Raw genomic sequence first — 27,882 nt, 5'->3', positions numbered from 1 at the left:
TTGGAGGAGGTTGGATGATGAGAAATTACTTGGTGGGTAAAATGTACATTATTCTGATGATGGACACACTAAAAGCCCAGGCTTCACTACTGTGCAGTATGGCCACCTGACAAAATTGCAGTTGTGCCTCTTAAATGTATCCACATTTTTAAAAAGCTGAAATGGTTAAAAACATTTACCCTGGAAAGGAAGGGAAGAATCTCTGGGGAGGTGGCACAAATTGAATTCTGAGGAATGTGTTTGCAGCAAGGCAGAGGTTAAAAAATAGAAAAGAAAATCACCTGCACAAATCTAGAAGCATTTTGTTAACACTGCTAAGACAAAGAAGTAGCTTCAGCTACTCAAAAGGCGAAAGCTTTCATCCAGAAGGCACTTTACCTTACAACGTCACTTAATGGCAAACTTAAAAGCAGAATTGTCGAATAAAATTCTAGTAGCATTTTCATATCAGTAAAACAGCTGCCATGGAAAGTACTGGCCACCCGCTACAGTAGCACTTAACGGGAAACTAAATGGCCATCTTCAGGGAATTTCTTCAAGGAATTCTTTGTGGAGTAAGTAGTTGGTCTAACGGACCCCACCAAAAATTTCTCCCAAATCCAGGAGTCTATGAGTATCCAAAAGAAAAACAAAAAGTAGTTTTACTTATAAACAGATAGATCTAAGGGAACCCATCCTTTCAAGTTAACTGGTTTGTGATGATACTGCTATTGTGCTTTCTCACTAGGGCGGGTCTAACTCCAGAGGGACAGCCATGAACCACTGTTTAGCGCAAGAGACACCCTTCCCACACTTTTTAAAAAAAGTGCATACATACATACATACATATATTTATTTATTATACTTTAAGTTCTGAGATACATGTGCAGAATGTGCAGGTTTGTTACATAGGTATACATGTGCCATGGCGGTTTGCGGCACCTATCAGCCTGTCATCTACATTAGCATAGCATTTCTCCTAATGCTACCCCTCCCCTAGCTGCCCACTCCCCAATAGGCCCCAGTGTGTGATATTCCCCTCCCTGTGTCCGTGTGTTCTCACTGTTCAACCCCCACTTTTGAGTGAGAACATGTGCTATTTGGTTTTCGGTACTTGTTTGCTAAGAATGATGGTTTCCAGTTTCATCCATGTCCCTGCAAAGGACATGAACTCTTCCTTTTTTATGGCTGCATAGTATTCCGTGATGTATATGTGCCACATATTCTTTATCTAGTTTATCATTGAAGGCACTTGGATTGGTTCCAAGTCCCTGCTATTGTGAACAGTGCTACAATAAACATACATGTGCATGTGTCTTTATAGTAGAATGATTTATATCTTTGGATATATACCTAGTAATGGGATTGCCGGGCCAAATGGTATTTCTAGTTCTAGATCCCTGAGGAATCACCACACTGTCTTCCACAATGGTTGAACTAATTTACACTCCCATCAACAGTGTAAAAGCATTCCTATTTCTCCACATCCTCTCCAGCATCTGTTGTTTCCTCACTTTTTCATGATCGCCATTCTGTCGTGAGATGGTATCTCAATGTGGTTTTGATTTGCAGTTCTCTAATGATCAGGGATGATGAGCTTTTAAAATATGTTTGCTGCCTGCAGAAATGTCTTCTTTTGAGAAGTGTCTCTTCATATCTTTCGCCCACTTTTTGATATTTTTTTTCTTGTAAATTTGTTTAAGTTCTTTGTAGATTGTGAATATTAGCCCTTTGTCAGATGGATAGATTGCAAAAATTTTCTCCCATCCTGTAGGATGCCTGTTCACTCTGATGACAGTTTTTTTTGCGGTGTAGAAGCTCTTTAATTAAGTCCCATTTGTCAATCTTGGCTTTTGTTGCCACTGCTTTTGGTGGTTTAGTCATGAAGTCTTTGCCCAAACCTATGTCCTGAATGGTATTGCCTAGGTTTTCTTCTAGGGTTTTTATGGTTTCAAGTCTTACGTTTAAGCCTTTAATCCATCTTAATTCTTGTATAAGGTGTAAGGAAGGGGTCCAGTTTCAGTTTTCTGCATATGGCTGGCCAGTTTTTCCAACACCATTAATTTTTTCCTATTTTTTTAAGCAACATAATCTTTTTCCTAAATGGTATCCTACCCAGAACTTCAGCATGTAAGACAGAAAAAAGCAGACCTTCTTTGTTTGGAAAGGAGTGGTGCCTAAAGCCAGGATCCACAGTTTTCACGTTGAGAAAATATATGACGGGCTCTTGAAACCAGTATTTTCTTTCAAATTACAGCACATTCAAATTTTACTTATGCAGTTTGTTTTGCCAACAAAAATTCAGTTTTGTAGAAACAATTTATCACACAAGGAGTTTCTGATGGAAAAATCTGAAAACTTTTAGAAATCAAAAAAGTGAAATACATTTGAAAATATTACAAGTTTGAAATGAATGTTGGTTTTGTGGTGACACAATCTCTGAAAATTATTACTGTTCATTCAAGATGGAATGAGGAAAATAGTGTGTGCCTGAAATCCACAGTTGAATATATCTTTTTTTTTTTTCTTTTTTGAGACAAGGTCTTGCTCTGTTGCCCAGACTAGAGTACCGTGACACCATTGAAACTGACCCAGTAGTTCCATAGACAGATTTTTTCTTGGAAAAACAAATAAATTGATCCTTCTGGTCTTAAAGCTTGAAACTTACATTTGTTTTATCTGAGCTTCCTCCTCAGGAAAGGACCCCCAGGTCTGGCAAAAAGTATCTAAGAACTGAAACTTACCAGATCATTGGATCCAGACAATGAGATGCCAAGCCCTCATTCATCATGATTGCTTCCTCCCTAGTTCCCGCTTTCTTACACATTATTACACTTCTTCCCTGCTACATAAACCCCTAATTTTAGTGGTCCGGGAGATGGATTTAAAACTGATCTCCCATCTGCTTGGCTGCAACACCTGATGAAAGCCTTCTTCCTTGGCAGTAGTTGTTGTCTAGTGATTAGCTTCCTGGGAGGTGAGCAGCAGGACCTAGACTGAGCCCCTGGCATGTTGGGGACATGATCATGGCTCACTGCAGCTTTGAACTCCTGGGCTCAACAAATCCTCCCATCTAAGCCTCCCAAGTAGCTGAGACCACAGGCCCGAGCCACCATGCCCAGCTAATTTTTGTATTTTTTTGTAGAGACAGGGTCTGCCTGTGTTGCTCAGGCTGGTCTTGAACTCCTGGTCTCAAGGAATCCTCCTACCTTGGTCTCCCAAGTGCTGGGATTATACATGTGAACCACCACACACACCTGGCCTGGCTTTTTTTTTTTTAAAGTAAGCTGTGTATGTGTGTGGGTGTGTTTAGTAAAAGAACATTAATTAACTTTATTTTTGGAAATAGAAATTGGAGAGAAAGTTAAAGGGGAATAAATATTTTGACTCAGAATTCAAAAATAGAAGTAAAAAGATTGAATTGATTTAGAGCGTTATAAATGTGTAAAGCAATAGGCTGAGTGGGCAGTAAAGACTGGCAGGTGCTGTGGCTCACACCTGTAATCCCAACATCTTGGGAGGCTGAGGTGGGAGGATCATTTAAGGCCAGAAGTTTGAAGCCAGCCTGGGCAACATAATGAGACCCTGTCTCTACCAAAAAATTTTAAAAAATCATGCAGGCGTGGTGGTGCGTACCTGTGGTGTCAGCTACTCAGGTGGCTGAGGCAGGAAGATCACTTGAGCCCAGAAGTTCAAGGCTGCAGTGAGCTGTGATTGTGCCACTGCACTCCAGCCTGGGTGACAGGGAAAGACCCTGACTCTAAAAAAATAATTATAATAAAATTAACAACTGAAGAAATCCTTGCATTTCATTGATGTTTCAGAGACAATTGGGAAATGTATAGTGTCAATTTTTTAAAATGACAGGTTGCTCTTATTTAGAATCCTTCAAAGTCTTCCTATTGCTCTTAGAATAAAATGCAAACCCCTTATTCTGGCCCCTCCTACCTGTCCACCACATCCCTGTCCTCTTTCTGTCACACAGCTCTGAAGTCAGTCATTTTCTGTCGGTGCCCAGAATACTGCCGGACCCTCTTGTTTCCCAGGCCTCGGTCCCCACTCGTTCCTCTTCTTGGGTGCAGCTGGTATCTGTGGAGGGTTGAATTGCGTTCTCCTCCTGCAAATTCATATGTGGAAGTCCTAACTCCCAGTACCTCAGAACATGGCCTAATTTGGAAAGAGGGTAGCTGGAGATAGAATTAGTTAAAATGAGGTCATAGGGGAGTAGGGTGGGCTTCTTATCCAATATGATCAATGTAAGTGTCCTTATAAAAAAAGATAATGTAGACACAAACACGTGCAGAAAGAACACTACATAACCATCAAGACCGAGCTGGGGTGCTGCATCTACAAGCCAAAGAGTGCCCAAGCTTGCTGGCAAACCACCAGAAGCCAGGAGGTGTGGAAATCTCCCGGAGCCTTGAGAAGGAACCAACTCTGTGGATGCCTTGTTCTCAGACGCCCAGCCTCCATAAGTATAAGACAATAAATTCGGTGCTTCAGGCCACTCAGTTGTGGGACTTTCTTATGGCAGCCTTGGCACACTAATACAGGACCATCTCATTCTCCACGTCCTGGCTCAAATCTCATTTCCTCAGAGCAAGCTTCTTGACCACCTAGCTGGCACAGTATTTTCTACAAAGCTACTGTTGTTTTCCTTCAGAGCACTGAGACAAACCTGTAACTATTGTGTTGGCTTGCTTATTTGCCTGTTGCCTTCGCCTTCACTGGAGCATCGGGGCATGTGCACAGCTCCCAGAGTGCCGGGAACATCCCAGCGCTTAATAAACACGGAGGGTAAATGACGCCAAGCTGTATCAAACATTAGGCAGACTGCACCAACAGCTGATATGTGAATTGCCATGCACATTTTGTATTTAGCAGAGATAAAGTTTTTTAAGGAAGAACATTTTAAAATACTCTCAATCCTTTGTTTTGTGACACTCTTCTGTCTTTCTCATTGGCAAATTTCCAAAATTTTCAAATAGAATTAAGGTGTACTATTCAGAATACTACGAAGTTTGGGAAGGAAGAGAACACACTGAACATCATCATGCTTCATACGCTGTGACTGAAGGCTTACAGAGAAATAGTGAAATTTGTAGCAAATGAGCAAAGAGCCTCAATAGACATTTTCCATACAAGACATATCAATGGCCAACAGGTGTATGCAAAAGTGCTCAACATCATGAATCATCAGAGAAACGCAAATCCAAATCACAATGAGGTATACCTCCCACCTGTTAGAAGGGCTAAAAAAGGGAAGCTTTGCACGCTTGGTGGGAATATAGATTGTTGTAACCATTATGGAAAACAGTATGGAGGTTCCTCAAAAAATTAAAACGGAATTACCATTTGAATGAAACTAGCAAATGGAACCATGTGATCCAGCAATCCCACTTTTGAGTACATATCGAAAGGAAATGAAATCAACATCGTGAGATGTCTGGTCCTTTTTGTTCACTGCAGCGTTATTTCCAACAGCCAAGATACGGAAGCAACCTAAGTGTCCACCAATAGATAAATAGATAAAAAAAATTGTGGTACCTATATACAATGGACTATTATTCAGCCATAAAAAGAGAAGGAAATCCTATAATTTGCAACAACATGGATGAACCTGGAAGATGTTATGCTAAGTGAAATAAGCCAGACACGGAAAGACAAATATTGTAGGGTTTCACTTCTATGTGGAATCTAAAAATGTTAAACTTAACAGACAGAAAGTAAAATGGTGGTTGCCAGGGATTGGAAGTGGAATGGAGAGATGTTAGTCAAAAGATAGAAAACTTTTAGTTAGATCCCAGAAATTATTGATATTATATAACGCACAGCAGGGGTGGCGGTGGATGTTTTAATTCATTTGTGGTAATTGTTACACAATATATGTATATCAAATGATCATGTTGTTTACTTTGAATATGTTTAATCTTTATTTGACAATTATTTTATTTTGACTTAAAAAATGTATGTATGTATGTATGTATGTATGTATTTCTAGACAGGGCATCCTCTGTCACCCAGGCTGGAGTGCAGTGGCATGACTGTAGCTCACTGCAGACTTGAACACCTGGTCTCAAGGGAACCTCCTGCCTCAGCCTTTCAAGTGGCTAGGACTATGGGTGCATGCTACCACATCTTCCTAATTTTCTTTTTTTGTAGAGACAGAGTCTCTCTATACTTTCCAGGCTGGTTTTGAGATCCTGTCCTAAAGTGATCCTCCTGCCTTGACCTCCCAAAGCTCTGAGATTACAGGAATGAACCACCATGCCTGGCCGACAATTAAATATTGAAAAATAAGAAAACAAATATAAACACTATTAAAAATTTCTTCAAATATACAGATGACCAGTGAACCAAGGAGTCTCCTAAATTCAGGTTACAAATTTGAAATGTATTCTTTAAAATATCTTCAATACCCGAACTTATTACAATAATTGCTTCTACAGAACTTCAAGGCAAAGCTATAGATGCTGTGTCCATCCATCTTTAAAGGTAAAAGGACTACTTTATAGTTTGTCACCATAGAGAAATATGAATATTTCAGAATATTTATTTCACAGCTATTTGGGAAATTATGCCAAAAAACACTTCATGAAGTTTTCAAAGTTGAAAGCCTTCCCTTGGGAAAGGAAAAACTCTCTCTCTCTCTCTCTCTCTCTCTCTCTCTCTCTCACACACACACACACACACACACACACACACACACACACACAGGGAGAGAGAGAGAGAAATCTAGGCAATTTTAGAGAATGTGTTTTCCGTTCAGAACAGGACAGAAGGAATATTACTAAAAGCTGGGCAATATATTATTACTCAATGTAAACTCATGATTTTCAGAAAATAGTTGCAACAAAATGACCCCCACTTCCCAGTCTGTTGTAAAATGGAAGTAGCCATTACAGAAAATAATAGTCAAGCATCCTCAAGAATTTTCCAGCTTGAGGCCAGTGACCCTGAACTTTGACGGCTTTTCAATCCCATCACAGCTCTATCGTCACAACTAAAATGGAGCTTGGCTCTGTGTTTATTCAACTTGGACTTCGCAATCATGTTCTTCACAACATAGGGCTATTATCTGTGGCTTTTGTATTGGCAACTGCTCTCACAAGTGCAGAACCTTCCTTTTCCATGCCTTCATAACCTCCTGAGTTGCAGCACCTTGGAGGGGAGCCCTGGCAGCCAAGACAGAAGCGGTCCCAGTGATCCTGGTGAGAAAACTGAGCATCTGCTTGCAGACCTGAGCCTCATGATGGAATCATAGCTGTATATACTTAGGCTTTCATTTATATGCCTTTATGTTACGCTTCCCTAAGTTGAACGTACAGGCCTACAGGCTGTGATTACAGGTGGAGATGATGTCGGTGCCATTACTGGGATGCCAGAGAGGAAATGAACATGTCAACCTACCAGACTGTAAGAAAACGTCTTAGAAGGCTGGGACTTTCATTCATTTGCTTCGCTGCTATATCCCAGTGCTGGGAAATGTTCCTGAGCACTCAACAAATGCTAATTGAATGATTATTTTATGAAACGTTTTTTCAATTTTGGGAAACTAAATAGAAAACCCATTTGAAAGGGGGTCACCTTTGAATGTGTCTTTATATTTCTTCCTTAGTTAAGATCCACTCAGGGAGCACTACTATGCTCAAGTAATATTGTCCTTACCCGACTCTCCTGAAAAAAATGAGTCCTGACGCAGCCAGGCAGATCTTTGAGGATGTTCCATTGCACAGGTGAAATACAAACATGCTTCACCCAGGAGATCTTCACCCAGGAGATGACTCTAGCTTCACTCCACAAGACCCTGCAACTTTCTTCACATCAGACTGAAGTGTTGGGTCAGATTTCCTCGGTATGGCAAAGGTTACTTTTTTCTCACAGGCTTCCAAAAAGGCTATAGTTTCCACAGAGATTTATTACTGTATGCGTCTTATCAAAGGGCTAAGAAATACTTCTTGACTGTGTATATCAGTACCATGTAGCTGTTTTGGTTCATCTGTACATTTCTGGTTCGTAGTGACATCTCATCAAGGGCCTAAGAACAGAAATACATTCTATGTTCTATGAGTTTAGGGGCCTGGAAAATTGGAAGTAACATCCACGCTTCAGGGAGGCCCAGAGACTCAGGAAAAGGGGGAGTCTGTGAGTCCTTCCAGTTTCCCAGATAGTCAATGAAGTGACCAGTGCAAGGCTGTGGAAAAGATGGCATCTCTCAATTGGGACATGTATAATTTGTTGCACCTGAGGTATGTAGAGGAGTTAATGTGTCCAGAGCTCAGAAGTTACAGATTTTGGAGTCATCACCAAATAGTGATATTTGAAGCTCTGGGCGTGGAGGAGAGCACCCAAAGATAAAGCATGCAGAATGAGAAAATAAGAGGGTTGAGGACAGAATGCCTGGAAACACCGTAATTTAGGGGGCTGGCAGCAGACAAGGAGCCAGCCAAGAGCTAGAATAGGACAGCAGGCTGTCACATGGGCATTGCAGAGAGCAGGCAGCACGGTCAGCATTTTTAAATCCTACAGAGAAGGAGACAAGGATTGGAAATGGTCCTTTAGAAAGATCACTAGAGGGAAATACATTAAAACATCCACAGGTCTATTCCTGACCGGTGAGATGTCAGGTGGCTTATTTTCTTCTTTCACCGTTCTTGCATTTTCTAAATTTCTCTACAAAAAAGTTAGTTACATTTATATTAAAAAGCTGATAAAATATAAAACAAAGGCTCTGATCAAGTCTAAAGTATTTTATGGGAGCTTGATGAAAAGAGCAAGTTATTTTTATTAATTCACAAGTATTGCAGTGCCTGTGTGCTGGGCACCATGCTAAGGATGAAACAATGCACAAGGGGACGGCTCTGTTGTTTGACAAAAAGGAATGGAGGCTGGTTTGCCAAGGGAGGGATGCAGGGCTTGCGGGCACAATGGCAGGAGATGAGGCTGGAAAGGTCATTTGGTGCCAGATTACAATGGACTTTATGTGTCTTATCAAATAATATGGCCTTTATTATGAACGCTACAGAGAGGCTTTTGAGTGGGCAGTGTTAGGATTAGAAATGTGCTTTACCTGAAGTTAATTTTCTACCGGATTTTGGCAGTAGTGTGGCTGCTGGCCTGGGGGGGTGCTGAAGCAGGAGACTGGATCACAGTCCGCCGGCAATGCAGTAACTGAATGAAGGCAGGGCTCTGAGCGCCGGCCAGGCCAAGATGTTTAGGGGTAGCATCAATAGATTCGACTGATTGGATGTATGCTGCACGAAGTAGGACGTTAAAAGTAAGGAATGATAAACTTCTTCCTGCTTATCGAAGACCGTAATTAGGGCAATGCCCTTTCCGGAAACACGTTCCTTGGGAAGTCAAGTGTGAGCATCACAATAGTTTGGAAGCTATCTGCACCCAGCCGGTGTTTCCAGTGAGCCTCACGCACGGCGACAGGTGGTCAGGATGCAGGACACAGGTTGGTGGCCCCAGCCCTGTCTGACTCCCCTGAAAACATACAACAGAGGCATCTGCCTTTCATAAACACAAGGAGGATAGTGCTGGGGGTCCGGCTAGACCTCGTTATCTCTCTCACCCCTGGGGCCTGTGCACAGAGGCTGCTGGCAGGAGAGTGGAGTCCCACGTGTGCAGTGAAAGAGAAGTTCAAAGTGACACCTTGCATTTGTCCCTTCTCCATTCCTCTCTTTCTGCTCCAGAAAAAATAAAGGAAGATGACTGTTTTGGTACAGAAAAAAAAAAAAAAAAAAAAAATGAATACTAGGTTTTTAACTCGTGTCTCTGGGTTGGGTAAAGAATGACAGCTATTCTATAGTTTGTACGGAATTTCCCTTAATGGTCATTGCTATATGACATAAGAGAGTGAGTGGCTGGACCAAGCACTGGTGCAGGCCTATAGTCCCAGCTACTCGGGAGGCAGGAGGATCGCTTGAGGCCAGGAGTTCAAGGTGACAATGAGCTACGATAGCACAGCCTGCGTGACAGAGCAAGGCCCTGTCTCTTTAAAAAAAAAAAAAAAAGTATTATAATAGAAGGGATAAGAAATAATATGTATGTGAGGTTTATTTCTGAGACCAGAGCCACAAAACAGAATCCTGAACTCTTAGCTATTTCCTTACCACACACATTTACTTGGGTACTTTCATTTTTTCAGTCTATATAATTCAATACTTCTGTGACAGAGAGGTGTTGTAGTTATTTTTTTGGCAGCTGTTTACATACAAACAGCTATGGTCTCCCAGGAAAGAACTTTCCCTGTTGAGTACAGAGGTCTGGGAAAAGACTGAGGAAATTGCATGTAAGGAAGAAGCAAGTCTAACTAAATCTGAATCTAACCTTTTTTTTTTTTTTTTTTTGAGATGGAGTCTTACTCTGTCGCCCAGGCTGGAGTGCAATGGCATGATCTCGGCTCACCACAACCTCCGCCTCCCGGGTTCAAGTGATTCTCCTGCCTCAGCCTCCCAAGTGGCTGGAATTACAGGCCTGTGCCACCACGCCCAGCTAAGTTTGCATTTTTAGAAGAGATGGGATTTCTCCATGTTGGTCAGGCTGGTCTTGAACTCCCAAGCTCAGGTAATTCACCCGCCTCAGCCTCCCAAAGTACTGGGATTACAGGCGAGAGCCACCGCACCCAGCTGTCAATCTATACTTTTTTTTTTTAACGGAGTCTTACTCTGTCACCAAGGCTGCAGTGCAATGGCCTGATCTCGGTTCACCGTAACCTCCGCCTCCCAGGTTCAAGCGATTCTCCTTACTCAGCCTCCTGAGTAGCTGGGATTACAGGCATGTGCCACCGCACCTGGCTAATTTTTATATTTTTAGTAGGGACGGGGTTTCACCATGTTGGCCAGGCTGGTCTCGAACCCCTGACCTCGTGATCCACCCTCCTCCCAAAGTGCTGGGATTACAGGAGCGAGCCACCGCGACCGGATGGCAAGGGACCACAAAGGGGTAGGTCCCAAGGAAGCTGCATTGCTTGCTGCACCTGTCATGCGGGCTGTACAGTCTTCTTTCATTTATTTCCATTAACAGAGTTGAAAACTGAGGCCTTAGGCTTTGGTTGAAAACAGACGCCAAGGGTGCCCAGCTATGAGTTAAGGAGGCCCAAGCCGAATTTGGCTGGAAGTGCTCCGGTATAAGCCTCTCTTCAGAACCAGCCGCCACCCAGACGTCTTTAAGTCGAAGCAACTCACACCCTCGTGCACCTCGCCCTGCAGTGAAGAAACTTCGTCGTACGGGCTCCATAACTCGTCTTGGCGTGGGCTGTGACTTACTGGGGAATGGGCCTCCTTCTCGTTCTAGCTCCTAAACGGAGAGGAGCGCAGCGCCAGGTGGTGTCAGAGAGGGCGGCGGCCCCTCCAATGGTGGCACCCCCTCCAATGGTGGCACCCTCAGCCGCGGATAGCGTTCCAATTCAGTAAGGACACCACTAATGCTGTCCTTTCGGTGGACGGCTCCTTTTATTCCTTGGAGGTGGTCAGTGTGACAAAACCAGTTTTCATCCTAAACACTTACACCAGCCCTGCTAACCGGATGGTCAGAGTCCCCTGCCTTCGCCGGATGCCCTCCGGGAACCTTCAGGCCACCCTGAGGATGGAGAGTCGGGTGCCCACGTTCCTCCCCCGCGCCGCGGGCCTGCGGCCCCCGCCCCGGACCCCGACTCGGGCGTTCTAGAGGCGCGTGCGGGCGCCCCTGGGTGCGAGCCACGGACTCACGAACCGCCGCTTGTTGCTCCTGCAGCCGCGACCTGGGGAAGCGAAAATGAAATTGACTTTTCCGAGAAATGATGAAAGCGGCGCTGCCCGCCAATGAGCGGCGGCGGCGAACTTCCGCACCTCCCGGCCGGGCCGCTCGCGCCCTCCCTCCGCCTCCACCTCCCGGTTGCACAAGCTTGAAACAAACACTGGGGAGGAAGGGCGGAGGGAGGAGGGCGGAGAGGGGAGGCGAGGGAGGGAGCGCGGCCGGAGGAGGGCGGGGGGTGGGGGGATTTCCAGCCGCGGCTCTTCGCAGTTTCCTCTCCTTGTTTTGCTTTCGATCTGGACTGTTCTCAGGCAAGCCGGGGAGTAACTTTTAGTTTTGCTCCTGCGATTATTCAACTGACGGGCTTTCATTTCCATTTCACACACCCTAGCAACACTTATACCTTGCGGAATTGTATTGGTAGCGTGAAAAAAGCACACTGAGAGGTAACATTTTTCAAATAATAGTTGTGACTGTGCGTGTGTTTCTCTCGAGGGCATGTTTCTGGAGACTGGGGGGGGGGCCGTGTGTGTCTGAGTGTCCTGATGCCTTGACACGGTGTTTTGCAGATGGGAAATGCCTTGGTTCATAAATATTAGTACCGGTTTTTGGAGAAACAGTCGGCGAAATTATGGATCATCTGATTTTAGGGGAAGCAGGTTCTGCTGCTGTTGCTGCTGCCACTGGGGCTGCTGAGGCTGCGAGGAGGAGGAGGAGGTAGAGAGGGAGGAGGAGGAGGAGGAGGAGGTCGGTGGAGGTTTAATTTCACTTTTGGATTTGCAGATGCGGAGAGGTGGCTCCATGGACACAGACCTGCTGTGTGTGCTTCTGCGTCCCAGGTGTTGTGTGTGGGGGTGCAGGTCCGCTGGAGTCGGGCCTCGTTTAAAACAAAATTGTGTGTGCGTGTTTGTGTGTGCGCGTGTGTGTGCAGCTACCGCCGCCAGCGGATCCGAAAGAGGGGAGCGGGTCCTCCTCGGTGCCCGCGGCGGCGCCACTCCAGGCTGCCTCCAGAGTCCATCAGCAGGCACCGCCGCCCGCCCGGCTGCCCGCGCCCGCGCCCCGGCCGGGAGGGGCGCCTCCAGCCACCGGCAGGGGAAACTTGCTGGGGCGCCCCGCGGCGGTCCCGGGGCTCGCCCGCCCGCCGGGCTCGGGGTCGTGGCGCGGGCGTCTGGTGCCAGCAGCCTGGGCGCGAGGGCGGGCTCCGAGCCGGGCCTGGCCGACGCGCCCCGCTTCCTGGGGGCTGGGCCGCCGCCGCAGCCGCTCGGAAGGGACGCGGCGTCCTCGTTCCCGCCGGCCAGCGCCCGGCCGGGCCCTGGGGCTTTGTCACTGCACTTGCCCCGGCGCGCAAGGGGCTTGGGAGGCGCGTCCCGGGAGGGCGCGGCGCCGCGGGGTCAGCCGCCCGGGCCGCGGCCTAGCGCCGAGCGCCCCCGGTCCCCGCAGGCGCCCCCGGCCCGCCTCGCGCGCTGGGCCTGACCCGCCTTGGCTACGGAGCGGCCGAGGTGGGGGCGGGGAGGCTCCGGGGACCGAGTGGCGCCGTGGGGGCCGGCGTCCCCTCGGGGTCCCGGGGCGGGGTGGGGACGCGAGTGCCCGCCCCGCGCCCTCCGACCCGGCTCCGGCCGCCGGGTGACATTCGCCCGCTGGCCGAACGTGGTTGGTGCAAAGCCGCGGCCGCCACTTCCTTTCCGCCTCGCCGGCAGGGCTCGCCCACCGAGTGAAGCCGGCCGCGGCCAATCGCGGCGTCCGCTCGCTCCCGGTGGCACGGCCTGGGGGCCGGCGCCCGCGAGGGCCGGGGAAGCCGTTCCAAGTTCCAAGGGTCGCGGGTGTAATTCCTGCCCCTCCCAGCGCGCGCCGGCGACTCCTGGGCCGCCGGTCTGGGTGCGTTTGCCACCCTCTCCTCCTCTACCCTAAGAAGCGGGGGAGGGGAAGGAGGCTGGCAGCCCGGGCTGGGCTGGAGGGCCGCAGCAGGGCAGCAGGTGAAGCGCGGGTCAGTCTGTGTGGGCAGGACCCTGGCGATCGGCTGCGGGTGCGATCCCGGGGACCGGCCGCCCCGGTAGCTGAGACGAGCGAGGTGGCGTTCGCTCATTTCTAACCCGGTACCGTCTGAAACTTGGGGACGTCTTCCCCGCCCCCTCCCTCTTCAGCCTCCTCCCTCCGGTTGCTCCTTGTCCTTGGTTATGGAAGGAGAAAACGCAGTCGTTCTAAATGAGGAAAAGTGCTGCTGGCATTCGTCTTTAGCCGCCGGCCTCCCTGTGGCTGGGACTCGGTCTGCTTTTGATGAATGGCCAGGCGGGATGGAAGATAGTTAGATTTCCGGTTGTGGATTTTCAGGAATCGCCGAGACTGCTGTCAAGACTACAGTCATTTGCTAGTTTTCTTATGGACTGCAGGTTTTCTTTGAACTGAGCAGTTCAGTTTTTGGTGCTTAAGGGCAGGGACACGCGGGGGTCTGGGGTTAGGCCAGGCGGTGGATGGTCATGATGCCAGGCAGATGCAGTTATCCCTACCAGGCCCCGAGGGTGACTCTGTTGAACTTCATCGTGCACACAGATTCAGGATTCGCTGATTTCCCCAACTTTCCTTTATTCTTGTTTTAGGGGGAGAAGGGGCAAAAATATAAACCTAAAAAATCCTGGGAAAACGTGCCTTTTCTGAGGAAACTTCAGCAGATGGAATATTTAAGACTTGAACTGGCATCTCTAGGGGGAAAGTTGGAACATCTATTGATTGATGTGTCAAAGTCCGGAATTTCACTGTAATTAGTGAACGATTATAACTTACAGCTTTGCCCGTTGTGTAAGAAATTAGATTTTGCTCTTAGATCCAAGAGTTCTTGTCTGTTATGATTTGTAAGTGCTTGTTAAAATTAAACATTTACATATTTGATTCTCAGTGAGTTGTCATTTTTCTGTTGAAGAAAGTTCCAGTCATTTCAGGTTTACTTCCCTGTAAAAATGTCATCGTAATTAAAAGTAAGGATTTATAGTCAAACTGGAAGCAAACCAGGGCAGACACACGCTCGACATGAAGTTCTAACAGCCTTGGGAACTATGGTCCCACTTTTGTCCCATTTTCTGAAACACTGTATTAGGCAAATAGTGTACCAGAGTGAAAGACGTTTAAACTTCCTGGAAAAGTGGAAACTTTGGACGTTTCACATTTGATGTACCTCGATTTTTCTCATGTTACCAAGGACGTTATATTCTTAACATCATCTCCTACAAAACTCTTGTTTTAGAGCATTTTCACATAATACCCTTTTGAGAGTGAAAAACCACTGTACTCTAAAGTGTTACGGTTCACTTATCTGCCTTATATCAAAAAGGGCCTAATGCAGACAAGAGAATTTATGTACACACCCAAATATCCGTAGAACGTCTGTGGTCAGCCAGACACAGTGCTAGCCTACGTACTCAACTGACAGGGAGAAAGACAGCTTCTTCACACGGCGTTCTACATAGTGACAGTGTTCTGTGTAGTGAGCTGACCACAAACAACAAAAAATACATTCAGTTATTACCTTTTGGGGTTAGCTGTAAGGAGGGTTATAATAATTCTTAACTATATCTCATAGTGTTGCTTTCATGAACAATTGAGATACTGTATATGAGAACATTGCATAAATTACGGCAGTCTTCAAATATGTGAGGCATTAACTTTCAAAATTTTATCAGATTATTCTTAATGTAAAAGGCCCAGATAATCACGACTGGATTAGACGCTGTCTTTCTCGTAGAATTTCCAGCAAGGAGGGATTTTACTTCTGAGCATATATAAATAATGATAAAAGATTAAACATGGAATAACTGTTTCATGTAAAGTATCAAGAAAATATTCAACAGTGAAATCCCGTATTGTCAGAGAATTCTTTCCTGTCAGAAGGAAAGTTAGGTGGTCTCCATGGAGACCAAATGATAGGGAAATAACAGTGATTGGACCAATATATTTTCCCTCTTTAGATCAGATTAGAAAATCTTCCCAAGCCTCTCTGCTTTAGTCTGACTCTTCTTCACTCTTGTGTCAGATTCTTCATTATCTGTCATTTGCAGGTGTGCCCTGGGCTGATTTTAGCTTTTCCCATGTTTTTTTTTTTTTTTTTTTTTTTTTCTTTTGGTGAGACCGAGTCTTGCTCTGTCGTCACCTAGGCTGGAGTGCAGTCGTACAATTTCAGCTCACCGCAACCTCTGCCTCCCGGGTTCCAGCAATGCCTGTGCCTCAGCTTCCCGAGGAGCTGGAATTACAACTGTGTGCCATCATATCTGGCTAATTTTTGTGTTTTTAGTAGAGATGAGGTTTTACCAGGTTGACCAGGCTGGTCTCGAACTGCTGACCTCAGGTGATCCACCCACCTCGGCCTCCTGAAGTGCTGGGATTACAGGTGCAAGCCACCACGCCCAGCCTGCTTTACCATCTTTAGAGAGGCTTGGCTCATGTGCATTTAATGAATGCTTACTGTGTGCCCAACACTATATATGTGACAACATATATGGAAGTAAATTTAACTGATAGTATATATTTATAACATATAATATATAAAATGCATAATATATGCAAGTAAGTGAAATTGTAGTGAAATGTCAGTTATTATTAGTAAAAATTATTCTTTTCATCTGTATGGGACACGATGTGCCTTGCTGCACAGGGGTAACGTCATGTTACCAAGAACATTATGTTTTTCTTCCTAACGTCATCTCATACAAAAGTCTGTTGTTTTTAGAGCATTTTCACATACTATCCTTTTGATAGTGAAAAATCACTTTAACTCTAAATGGAGTATCTGGGTTATGCTTCCCTTATCTGCCTTATACCAAAAAGGGCTTAATGCAGACAAGAGAATTTATGTGGACACTAAATAAATATCCGTAGAACATCTATTATAAGCCAGACTCAGTGCTAGCCTCTGTCAGGACCTTCCGCCTCTGCCTGCTCCATTGGTGCCCTGTGTCTGGCCCGAGTGTGGTAAGTGGTTGGTGCACGATGCCACGATGCTTAATGCATAGTTGAGGAGTGGCTCTGGTGGCGGGGGGGTGACTGATGGAAAAGGGGGTGAGGAGGTTCCATCAAATTTTATCAACAAAGAATGATGAATAATATAAAGGATCCAGAATGAACATGAAGCCAGTATTTTTTTTATAGAGTACCAAGGAAAACACACAAGCAGGAAATCTAGCTCACAGGTCCCCCTTGTTCCCGGGACTCCATCTGGGGCTTTGGATTCAGAGCAAGCAGCAGGCCTGTAGTCTTGGCATTGACCTTCAAAGATCCCCTGAAAATAATTTTCCCCCTCAGAAGCTCCATCTTCTGACAAACTGTCTCTAAAACAAATTGTGATTATTTAGGAAGACTTCATGTACCCCATTTTTTTTTAGAGTCAAAGTTTCACTGTATCACCCAGGCTGGAGTGCAGTGGCTTGATCATAGCTCACCTGCAGGCTCAAACTCCTGGGCACAAGTGATCCTCCTGCCTCAGTCTCCTGAGTAGCTGGGACAACAGGCATGTATCACCCGACATACTAAAAATTTTTTGTGTGTAGAGACAGGGTCTTGCTATGTTGCCCAGTCTGATCTCAAACCCTTGGCCTCATGATCCTCCCTCCTCGACACCCCAAAGTGCTGGGATTAAGGTGTGAGCCACTGTACCCGGCCCTTGTGCCCATTTTCATTGCTCAGAAACACATATGACTTCCAGTCAGATTGCCTTGAGAAAACTGGTATTAAATCTAGTTGATCTCATTATAGCAAAGGTAGAGACACGCGGTGTGTTGGTCAGGCTGGTCAGCTCCGTGTGAGAGAAACTCACCATCCCGTTAGGTTTTCTAAGGCAACTCACCATCCCCTTAGGCTTTCTGAGGCGGTGAAACTAGCCAGGACCCTCCATGAATAACTTGAGGTCTGCTTGGGGATCTAGGGACCCCATGCAATTATTTTAAATGAATAATTGATCTTGTTAAATGTAGTAACCCAGGCAATAGTTTTCTGAAATGCACACATTGTGTTGTTATTCTATTTATTTGTTAATATTTGTTGACAGCCAGCTGTGTGCGAGGCTCTGCAGTGGAAGGTGCACGAACTCAGATTCCTGGAGGAGCCCTTTAGCTCTCTAATCACTTCCCCCTTTGGAAGTTTGCACTCTGTAAAATGTGGCTGGGGGAGACAGAACCTATGTGTGTTATGAAAATCGCCTGGGGAAGGGATTTTAGAAATTACTGAGGACCCTTTAGATTTGAGACTGTCTATAGGCCCTTTCCCCTCCTGCCCCTTCCTGCCTGATAGTGAGCCTCTATTCACCACCGGATCCCTGTCCCCTCATCTCACTCAGGTATGTGGCCAGAGCCAAAACGGAAAGCCACTGAATCAAGTATCTATCTTTCCCTTGGCTCAGATGAAGCCTCTTTCCACATTTTAAAGAGCGCTTTGGACAGGGGCCTGTGGTCACTCTGTTGGCTTTGCCCATGTTGGCCTTTCTTGTCATAAAGAAATGGGACTCCTGCTAAGTTTGTGATACCTTGAATTTTCCTTTTTTTTTTTTTTTTTTGAGACAGAGAGTCGCTCTTGTCTCCCAGGCTGGAGTGCAGTGGCACAATCTTGGCTCACTGTAGCCTCCGCCTCCCAGGTTTAAGCAATTCTCCTGCCTCAGCCTCCTGAGTAGCTGGGATTACAGGTGCCTACCACCATACCTGGCAAAGTTTTGTATTTTTAGTAGAGATGGGGTTTTGCCATGTTGGCCAGGCTGGTCTCGAACTCCTGACCTCAGGTGATCCGCCCACCTTGGCCTCCCAAAGTGCTGGGATCACCAGCGTGAGCCACCACACCCAGCCGAATTTTCCATTTTGAAGAGGCAAGAAGGACTTTGTTTAGTTTTGTGTATTTGTCTGTTTGTCCAGGAAGACCATGGAGAATTAGGCGCTTGGTTTTGTTTTGTTTCTGTTTCGGTTTATAGCTCCATTATCAGTTTACTATTCCCTTTTGATAAGCAAGAAAGAGCGGAGTTGACAAAGAATGTCTGTGGATGAGAAACAGAAGGTGTGTGAGGTTCTTTGTCATGATGGATTCAAAGTATTTTTATCCCAAAGGCAAGACTAATTTATTTCAGCAAAATATCTAAATTTAAGCTCGGTCCTGTTTTCATTAAATGAAGATTTTTGAGAATTAACTGCTTGTTTTGTAATTTTCATAAATTTCGTTTGGGCATACTTAATCGTCTGTTGCTATTGCTGAAGGCATTTGATAGTCGTACACCTGATGCGATCAAAGGAGAGATGAGCATACATTTTAATTTGTTCCTGTTGAGCATACGTTTTAATTGTTCTTATGAATGTCGGAGTTATGGAAGATCCAAAGAAGTACTCTGTAGATAGAATACACTGTCCTGGTCCCCTAAGCTTAGAATCTTACTTATTTTCCCATTTCATGAGATTGACCTTTCAGATGAGGACGAACTGCATACAAATTGCTTTATTTCAAGTAATATCCACCATGTTATTTTTGAAAGAGTTCTTTTGTCCTTTTTACCCTAACTGTCAGAGAAGATGAGAAAAATGACGGCGGTGATAAGAGAGTGTCTTTTAACACCTAGCATGTTGGGTGTGTTGGGTGAGAGGGTAGGAATGAAAGGCTGTTGGAAAGTGGGGGCTGGGGGATGGGGTGGTGAAAAAGGAAGGTAAGAATGGTGCCTCCTGGATTCTTGAATGGGAGAGAGTGAAGAGATCCTCAGGCAGGTAGATTTTTCTGTCTTTACACAAATGCCATTGAAGGAGTTTTAGAGGTCGGAGGGGCAAGTAGAAGTTGGTTAGGCGATTAGTAGTAACTCAAGGACCAGTTGAAAGACTGGAGGACCCTCCGCTTCTGACTTTGGGGTTAGAGCTTTTTTTTTTTGAGACGGAGTTTCACTCATGTTACCCAGGCTGGAGTGCAATGGCGCGATCTCGGCTCACCGCAACCTCTGCCTCCTGGGTCCAGGCAATTCTCCTGCCTCAGCCTCCTGAGTAGCTGGGATTACAGGCACGCACCACCGTGCCCAGCTGATTTTTTAGTATTTTTAGTAGAGACGGGGTTTCACCATGTTGACCAGGATGGTCTCGATCTCTTGACCTCGTGATCCCCCCGCCTGGGCCTCCCAAAGTGCTGGGATTACAGGCGTGAGCCACCGCGCCCGGCCGGGTTAGCGCCTTTTATCGTGGGGATGATAAAGACGGATGGGCTTTCTGCTACGAGGATACTCGAAGTCGTGAGTAGCCACCTTAGAGGTGCAGTGATGTTGCTGCCTCATGACATTTAGGTTAACAATGGAGCACACACATGACTGTGGTCCCAGAAGATCATATCATACTTTTACTGTACCTTTTTCTGTATACAAGTACTTGCCATTGTGCTCCAGCTGGCGCACAGTCCTCAGGGCGGGAACCTGCAGTGCATGTGTGCAGTCTCAGAGCCACCGGCCACACCATCAGCCTGGGTGTGTAGGAGGCCACACCGTCTAGGTTTGTGCGAGGACACTCTGTGATGTTCACACAATGACAGAATTGCTTAATGGTGCATTTCGCAGAATGTATAACTGTATTGGTGCGGACGCATCGTTTGGGGATGGGAAAATGCATACCCACTATGTGAGGTCCTCAACTAAATCTGCAGTTGTCTTTGGAGGTAACCATGGACTCCCAGTTGATAAAATTTATCAGAAATACTGTAATAGCTCTCTTAGGCCCTTCTCCCCCACACTGACTTTCCTTGGTACTGTTTTTATTTTATTTTTAAATTCTTAATACATAACAGATGTACATATTTTCAGGGCACATGTAATGATTTAATGCATTCATAGAATTTGTAAGGATAAATCAATGTAATTGTGCTATGCAGATTATGGGAGGTAAATATGGAATCGGGGAATAGAATGGGCTGATAATGTGTTTTCCTAAAGAACAGACGGGACAAGTTACAACTGAACTATGAATTCCATAACTGGGTAGTGTAGGTCACTGATTTGGGCACTCAGAACTCCACAGTGGCTGCAGTTGGGATTCTACATTGAAATAAACTTTCTGGAATTTACCTTGGTGCTATATACTTAAAGGCTTAAAAATGTTAAGCTCTCTGTTCCAGTAATTCTGCTTCTTGGAACCGACTTATGTGAAGAAACCAGAGATGAGAAGAAAGATTTATGTACAAGGATGTTTATTGAATTAGCTTTTGTTATGCAAAAACTTGGAAACACCCTAAATATCCAACAATGGGGACACACTTGAACAAATAATGGCACATCCAGACAGGACAGGTAGCTTATGAAGCTCATGTTTTCAAGCAACTGTTAGTGATGTGAAAATATTTATGATCTGTGTTGGTTGGGTGGGGAAAAAAGGATATGAAATTGTGCTTCTCATTTTATTTTAAAAACATATGTGTATATTGTGTATTTAAAAAAACCTGGAAGAAAACATATCTTTTTGATAGTAGAATTGTGGGTGTTCAGCTTGAAACATTTTTGTATTTTCCAAATTTAAAACAGCAAGCACAATTACCAGTTACCCTTTTAACCAAAGAATATTCTCAAGACAGTGCTAATAGGTGGTCTCTGCCCTCACGTCTGGTCCATGAGGTTAGAAAGATGCACTGGGCGCTGCTGAGGAGGAGGCTGTGCGGGGGCTGGGCCATCCTCCAACCTTCCACCTCCACCTGTGGACCAGGCTCTAGAGCTAGTGCTGACCTAGCCAGGGCTGGGAGGTGCCCTTGTCCTCAGACAGCTGTGGCTCCTTGGTGAGGCTGGGATGTCCTGTTTTGTCAGGAACTGTGAAGGGCTTGAGACGTGATCTCACTTTACAGTTAACGTTCCTTGTCCATATGAATACTGCAGAAATACAGAACTCCTGGGCAGGATAAAAGACTTCCTTGTTGATATTTACAACCAGGGCAACAGCCGGAGTGAGACTGCTGTGCCAGGCCCCTAAACCTTGACCCTTAGGTGATGCCGAAAACTAATGAAATGTAGGTGTGGGCTACACGTTGTAGACAGGGACAGCTGCTCTGTCCAAAAGGAGAGAGAGAAGAAAAAAGGAGAACAAAAAGGAGAAAAATAAAAACCTTAGCTCCCCTGACATGGAATGAAAAAGTTCTGGGGATCTTATCCTAACCTTTTAGAATGGGAGACGCTTATGACCTGGGGATGTCTCAAAGTCTGGTTTTCATCCCTTTTGAAATGCACATCCTTACAGAGCTAGGTCTTCCCAGTGTCTTGGGAATCGGTTGGGGCTGAAACTCTTTGGTCCTCTTGAGGACATGAGAGGTTTTGTTCTCCTTTTGGAAAAGAGCATTTAATGTACACAAATGGCTACAGATCTAATGCTCATGGTAAGTGAAGTGGCAGATGTTTGTAGGGGAAGTGACAGTGAGTCTTTCCTATCTTCAGGTCCTATTCGGTCCCTGTGTTCATGTCTGTACACTCCCTCTTCAGATCCGATGTGGCTTCTGTCGTCATATGCCATACATCCCCTACCTTCATGTCATATATGGTCCCTATCTTCATCTCCTATTTAGTCCCCATCTTCATGTCCTAAACATTCCCTGTCTTCATGTCCTAAATGGTTTCTATCTTCACATCCTATATATTATCTTCATGTCCTGATTTTATATCATATGCATTCCCTGTCTTCATATCATACACATTCCCTGTCTTCATGTCCTGTCTTCATATCATACACATTCCCTGTCTTCATGTCCTAAATGGTTTCTATCTTCACATCCTATATATTCTTTATCTTCATGTCCTGACTTCATATCATACGCATTCCCTGTCTTCATGTCCTGTCTTCATATCATACACATTCCCTGTCTTCATGTCCTGTCTTCATATCATACACATTCCCTGTCTTCATATCATATACATTCCCTGTCTTCATGTCCTAAATGGTTTCTATCTTCACATCCTATATATTCTTTATCTTCATGTCCTGACTTCATATATGCATTCCCTGTCTTCATATCATACACATTCCCTGTCTTCATGTCCTGTCTTCATATCATACACATTCCCTGTCTTCATGTCCTGTCTTCATATCATACACATTCTCTGTCTTCATGTCCTGTCTTCATATCATACACATTCCCTGTCTTCATGTCCTGTCTTCATATCATACACATTCCCTGTCTTCATGTCCTAAATGGTTTCTATCTTCACATCCTATATATTCTTTATCTTCATGTCCTGACTTCATATCATACGCATTCCCTGTCTTCATGTCCTGTCTTCATGTCATACACATTCCCTGTCTTCATGTCCTGTCTTCATGTCATACACATTCCCTGTCTTCATGTCCTGACTTCATATCATACACATTCCCTGTCTTCATGTCCTGTATATTCTTTCCCTTTGTGTTGTATTCATTTCTGTATCTTAGCGGGGGCGAAGGGATTTTATAGGAGCTCTGGGGAGTCTGGAAAGAAGTCTGGGAAGTTTTATTTTCCCACACACCTGCCTTTACAAGACCCCTGCTGGAGAACGACAGTAGAACTTAATCAGAGTGTGACCTCTGACTTTTCACAACTGAAGACCTCAAATCTCCAATTTTCATCTGAAAAAAATATTAGAACAGTTTCACTCTCTTTGTGAACATGGAAAGGTTTTTAGATGGCTATGGAAGCAGGATTGGGTGTAACCATTATGAGTTTAGAGGCTGAATGCCGTAGCACATCCCCCCACCAAAGAATACATACCAACATACACACAACATCGTCCAACACAAACATAATGTGAGCGCATGTATAGCTTTAGTGTCCTAGTAGCCACTAGAAAAGTAAAAAGTAGGTAAAATGACTTGTAACAATGTATCTCATTTAACTCATTTTATCTAAAATATTTCAGTATGTCATTAATGTAAAGATATTAATGAGATATTTTGCATTCTTTTTTCATAACGAGTACATAAAATCTGATGTGTCCTTTACAACTATAGCACGTCTTAATTCAGCCTAGCCACATTCCAAGTGCACAGTAGACCCATGTGCCTGGCGGCCTCCATCCTGGTTGGTGCACCACAGGGCGTGAATCAAGGTGGGAAGAGAATACAGAGAGAAAGTTTTAGTACAGGGAATAACCCTAGGAGGACTGAAGGAGAGCGGAGCTGGAGTGGTTGTTTCGGTCATAACTGCATGAATCTCCTTGTGCCTCTCCGCACAAACCATACCTAATCTCTTCAGCCTAAAACAGTGAAATGCTCTGAATTTCTATAGAAGCAGCATACTCTATGTCCCATTGCTAGGGCAGTTAGCTCTCTGCATCTTGATGAGATCAATGTTTTCTAGACTCTTGAACTGTTACGAAAATCTTTGATTATTTGGGTTTTTCCATTTGTATCACCTATGCGGTGAGCTGTTAGAGAACCAGGATCCAGCCTGATTTCTTTACCTTCCTCACCAGTGTTTGTTTGATACCTTTAAGAACTAGAAAAATATTTGTTGATTCGATTTTCACCTGTAAAGCAGAGGTTGGCTTGGAAGGCTGAATTCCAGCTCAGGAAGGATGGCACAGATCTAGTTTGTACTGAGAACCTAGTGGTATATGAATTGAACACACAAACATTAGGATTGGTCACTTTGCATTAGGATTTGTCACTTTATTTTAGGGGTTCCACACCCAGAAGGTGAAAAATTGTTTGGTTTTTCTCCTTTGTATCCAGTCCTTTGAAAAATCTCGTAAGTTCATTCCTTTGATGTTTAAGTTCCAATGATGGTACTAATACCTTCTTGTATGTATAAATAAGCTATATTTGGTGATGAACTGGAGATAAACATTTGGAAGCTGCTACTTTTCCCACGGGTTCTTTGTTAATAATAACTTTGTTATTAACAAACACAGCCCATAACAACTATGCAGTGAAATTCTTTTGAAATCAAGTATAGTATTTTACAGTTGCCTTCATTTGTTCTTTGACTGTAATTGTTGGGTTGAAGCAACAGACTTATCCGGAGGGCCAAGGCAATTTATTTTTACTGAAGCCTACCTAAGAACTGCTTAGGTAGCTTTTCTCTGCAAGATTAAATGCGACCTTCACGGAACCATGTTAGCAGGGCCAGCAGCTAGAAAAATAAAGACTAAACCAAACCTTCAGCATCGAAATTCCCAGCTGCTCAGCGGCTCAGAGCTTTCCTGATTGCTTTCTTCCAATGAAAACACTGTAGATTAGTTTTAAGTGAATTCCAGTAGGTTTGGGGATTTGCAACTGACAGAAGAACAGCAAAGCATAATCTCACTTTAAAATAATAGTCCTGAAGGTAAATCTTTATTGGCTCTTTCTTGGGATGCTGGGATTTTTGTTCATATGGGAAAACTCAACTCATACACACTGTTTAGCCGACCTTTGAAGGTAAGGCCCTCAGTGTAGGAAGGAAGAAAGGGGACAGAGGAGGCAGATGGCGGCTGGACACCTGGGATTGTGTGGCAGGCCTGCTGCTCCCCTTTCTTCTCTCCGTTGTGGCGGGGTGGAAACTTGGGGAGCCTGTGAGGAAGGCCTCTGTAGGGAATGTAGACCACCTGCTCTTTTCACTATTGGGTGCCGTCATCCTGACGATTGGTGAAGTCAGGGTGAATTGAAAATGTTATAGGAGAGGATTTACTTCTCTTACAGGTGCTTTTGATGCATTACATATTTTTCTTTCTTGCAAGTCATTGCAATTAGGAGATGGGGGTAGAGGAGAGCTTAGCTGAAAGAGTTGACTCTTTTGATCATTCATCCTTTCAGTCATTCATTTAGCAGGTGTTTTTTCAGTGCTATCCATATGCAGAGGGAGCTATAAAACAAAAGAAAAGTCATCAGCTTGGATTTGAGTCAGCCAGGTAGGTAGATGGGCTGCATTCCTCAGAGTTAGCAGCCTAATTTATCCAGATGGAGAAAACGCAGTCCGGCAACTAGGCAGGTAAGATGATGGCTCCAGAAGCAATTTCAGTTACTTGTGAATCCCTTTCAGAGTTCTTCCATGGACCCCGTGGGGTTGTCTCAGAGTGTAGGGGAAGCCACGGTGGTAATGTGAGAGATTTTTTTGCCAAGTGTATACATTTTATTAAAAAAAAAAACACGGATTCTGAATAGACTGTAAAATAGGCATAAAACAACAACGCATTCTTTTGTTGTTCTTGCTGTTTCTCCGCAATTCTCCCACACAGAGTTTGGAACGTGGAACTGTGGCCTGGTGTCTTTGGTCATTCAGGAAGACTGATGGGCTGAATCCTGCTAATTATCTCCCTCTCTGCTTCCCCTTCCCTGGACTGCAGGACTGCAGAATCAGTTCTGCTGCCCTCCACGGTAAAGTGAAGGAAGCTGATGGCACTCTTGGCACTACTTTTGAAAATTTTCTGTGAATTTGAAATAATTTCAAGATAAAAAGGTTTTTTTAAGGCTTCCCATTAGTGCTTAGAGTTACTGTCGCTTATTTAAAGTAACAGCTTAATAGAGTATATTTGTAAGTTTCTTTGATCCCCCACATCAATCTAAAAGGGATTTTTTGTAGGTCTTTTTCTAGGTAGGTCCTACTTCAGTATCATTTAGAACCCTCTGCCAACAGGGCTTGAGGGGACATCACCTTGAAGGGGAAACTGGCCCTTACTTAGTTTTGAAAATGCCTCATTTTCTGTCTCTCTCTCTCTCTCTCTCTGTGTGTGTGTGTGTGTGTGTGTGTGTGTGTGGCCCCAGTGAATACTTTAAGTTGCCTGAAATTAAAGAATAATTGTTATCCATAAAAGCACTGAAGGAAACAATGACAGCAAGTAGGGAATTCATAAATGCATATTAAAGCATTCATTGTGGTGAAATTTACGTAGCAAAATGTACCATTATAATCATCTTAAAGCGTATAATTTGGTGACATTAATCACATTCACAGTGTTGCCTGAGCAGCACCACTGTCCATTTCCAGAACTTTTTCCATACCTGGATCAGAATCTCTATACCCATTAAACAATCACTCTGCTTCCCGCAGCCCCTGGCAGCCACCATGCTTTCTGTCTGTGAATTTGACCACTCGAGGTGTCTCATGTAAGTGGAATCATACAGTCTTTGTCTTTTGTGTCTGGCTTATTTCACTTAGCAGAACGTTTTCCAGGTGCATCCATGTTGTAGCATGATCAGAACCTCATTCCTCTTTAAGACTGAGTAATATTCCCACATTGTGTTCATCCATTCATCCGTTGACAGACCCTGGGATTCTTATTAATTTGGCTATTGTGAATAAGGCTGTTATGAAGATTTTATAAAAGTATGTTTGAGTCCCTGCTTTAAATTCTTTCAATTCTGTTGAATGCTGGGTCATACGGTCATCATATACTTAACCTGTGAAGAACCACAAATTGTTTTCGAGAGCTGTATCGTTTTACATCCCTGTCAGCAGTGCTCACAGGTTCCAGCTCCTCCACACCCTTTACCAGCATTTGTCTCAGTATCTTTTTTTTTTTTTTTTGATAGGGTCACCCTCGGAGGTATGAAGTTTTGATTTGTATTTTCCGGTAACTAATGGTGCTGAGCATCTTTTGATGTGCTGCTTGACTGTCTGCGTATCTTCTTAGGAGGAATGTGTATTCAAGGCCTTTCTTCATTTTTGATTTTGTTGCTGTTGTTGAGCTGTAGGTTCGAGTCGTTCTTTTTATGGTTTTGAAAATGACACACTAGTATGGTCTGAAGAACTAAGCAAGATTGTCCCCCATTACAGTACGTTGTAGCATGTGGCGAAAAGTTCTGTTTTTGAATTTTGAGACGCCGTAAAGCCAGTGAAGCACACTCTGGGGCATTAACTTATGCTGGAGTGAAGTAAATCAGTGTGCATGGGTAGGCGGGAAATCAGAAAGTACCTTCCCTTCTCACACCGTGCTGGAATTGGGAGTTTCTGTAGCAACTAGTGCTGGCCCCTTCCCTTTGTTCTTTTGGCTGGAGAAATCAAGTAACCTGCTCAATGTATTGTGACTAGGGTAAGTACTTAGTATGTTTTGTTGAACTGTGCAGTAAATAATTACTTTTTTTTCTGTTGCATTATAAATGCAGACATTTCTTGTGAGAGGAAAAACAGCAGTGCTTGAATATGGTAGTGAATTTATCATAGTGGCCGCCCTTGTGGTAACCTCTTGGCTTGGGACTCATGAAAAAGACCTTAGGGGTCATCACTTCTGTGGCGTTTCAGGATAAAGATTAGTAA

The 27,882-nt window shown here is 44.6% G+C and overlaps 1 protein-coding gene and 3 long non-coding RNA genes across 6 annotated transcripts in view; 1 reads left to right on the top strand and 3 right to left on the bottom strand.

Moving 5' to 3' along the window:
- Positions 1 to 6,376: 6,376 nt before the first annotated feature.
- On the bottom strand, positions 6,377 to 6,711 carry LOC116565249. Its single transcript, XR_004275350.1, has 2 exons — positions 6,669 to 6,711; positions 6,377 to 6,637 (listed from the first exon to the last, which is right to left on the bottom strand). It is a non-coding gene; the product is annotated as an uncharacterized LOC116565249 (long non-coding RNA).
- Positions 6,712 to 6,786: 75 nt separating this feature from the next.
- Positions 6,787 to 10,427, bottom strand: LOC116565247. Its single transcript, XR_004275347.1, has 2 exons — positions 9,050 to 10,427; positions 6,787 to 8,652 (listed from the first exon to the last, which is right to left on the bottom strand). It is a non-coding gene; the product is annotated as an uncharacterized LOC116565247 (long non-coding RNA).
- Positions 10,428 to 11,953: 1,526 nt separating this feature from the next.
- The window catches only part of IRF2 (interferon regulatory factor 2), a 90,613-nt gene continuing 74,684 nt past the window's right edge, over positions 11,954 to 27,882 (top strand). The window contains exon 1 of one of the 2 annotated variants that reach the window (XM_032298754.1): positions 11,954 to 12,164. The gene's annotated coding sequence lies outside the window, so the exon portion shown is untranslated. The other variant, XM_032298755.1, reaches the window with a different exon arrangement.
- On the bottom strand, positions 22,411 to 23,339 carry LOC116565248. Of its 2 annotated transcripts, none has more exons than XR_004275348.1 (3): positions 23,001 to 23,339; positions 22,842 to 22,913; positions 22,411 to 22,754 (listed from the first exon to the last, which is right to left on the bottom strand). It is a non-coding gene; the product is annotated as an uncharacterized LOC116565248 (long non-coding RNA). The 2 variants fall into 2 exon arrangements; XR_004275349.1 differs by having other exon boundaries at positions 22,751 to 22,791.

Source organism: Sapajus apella, unplaced genomic scaffold (genome assembly GCF_009761245.1).
Source record: "Sapajus apella isolate SASKATOON/1434 unplaced genomic scaffold, GSC_monkey_1.0 scaffold39, whole genome shotgun sequence".
NCBI lineage: Eukaryota > Metazoa > Chordata > Mammalia > Primates > Cebidae > Sapajus > Sapajus apella.
This window is presented reverse-complemented; position numbering and strand designations above follow the sequence as displayed.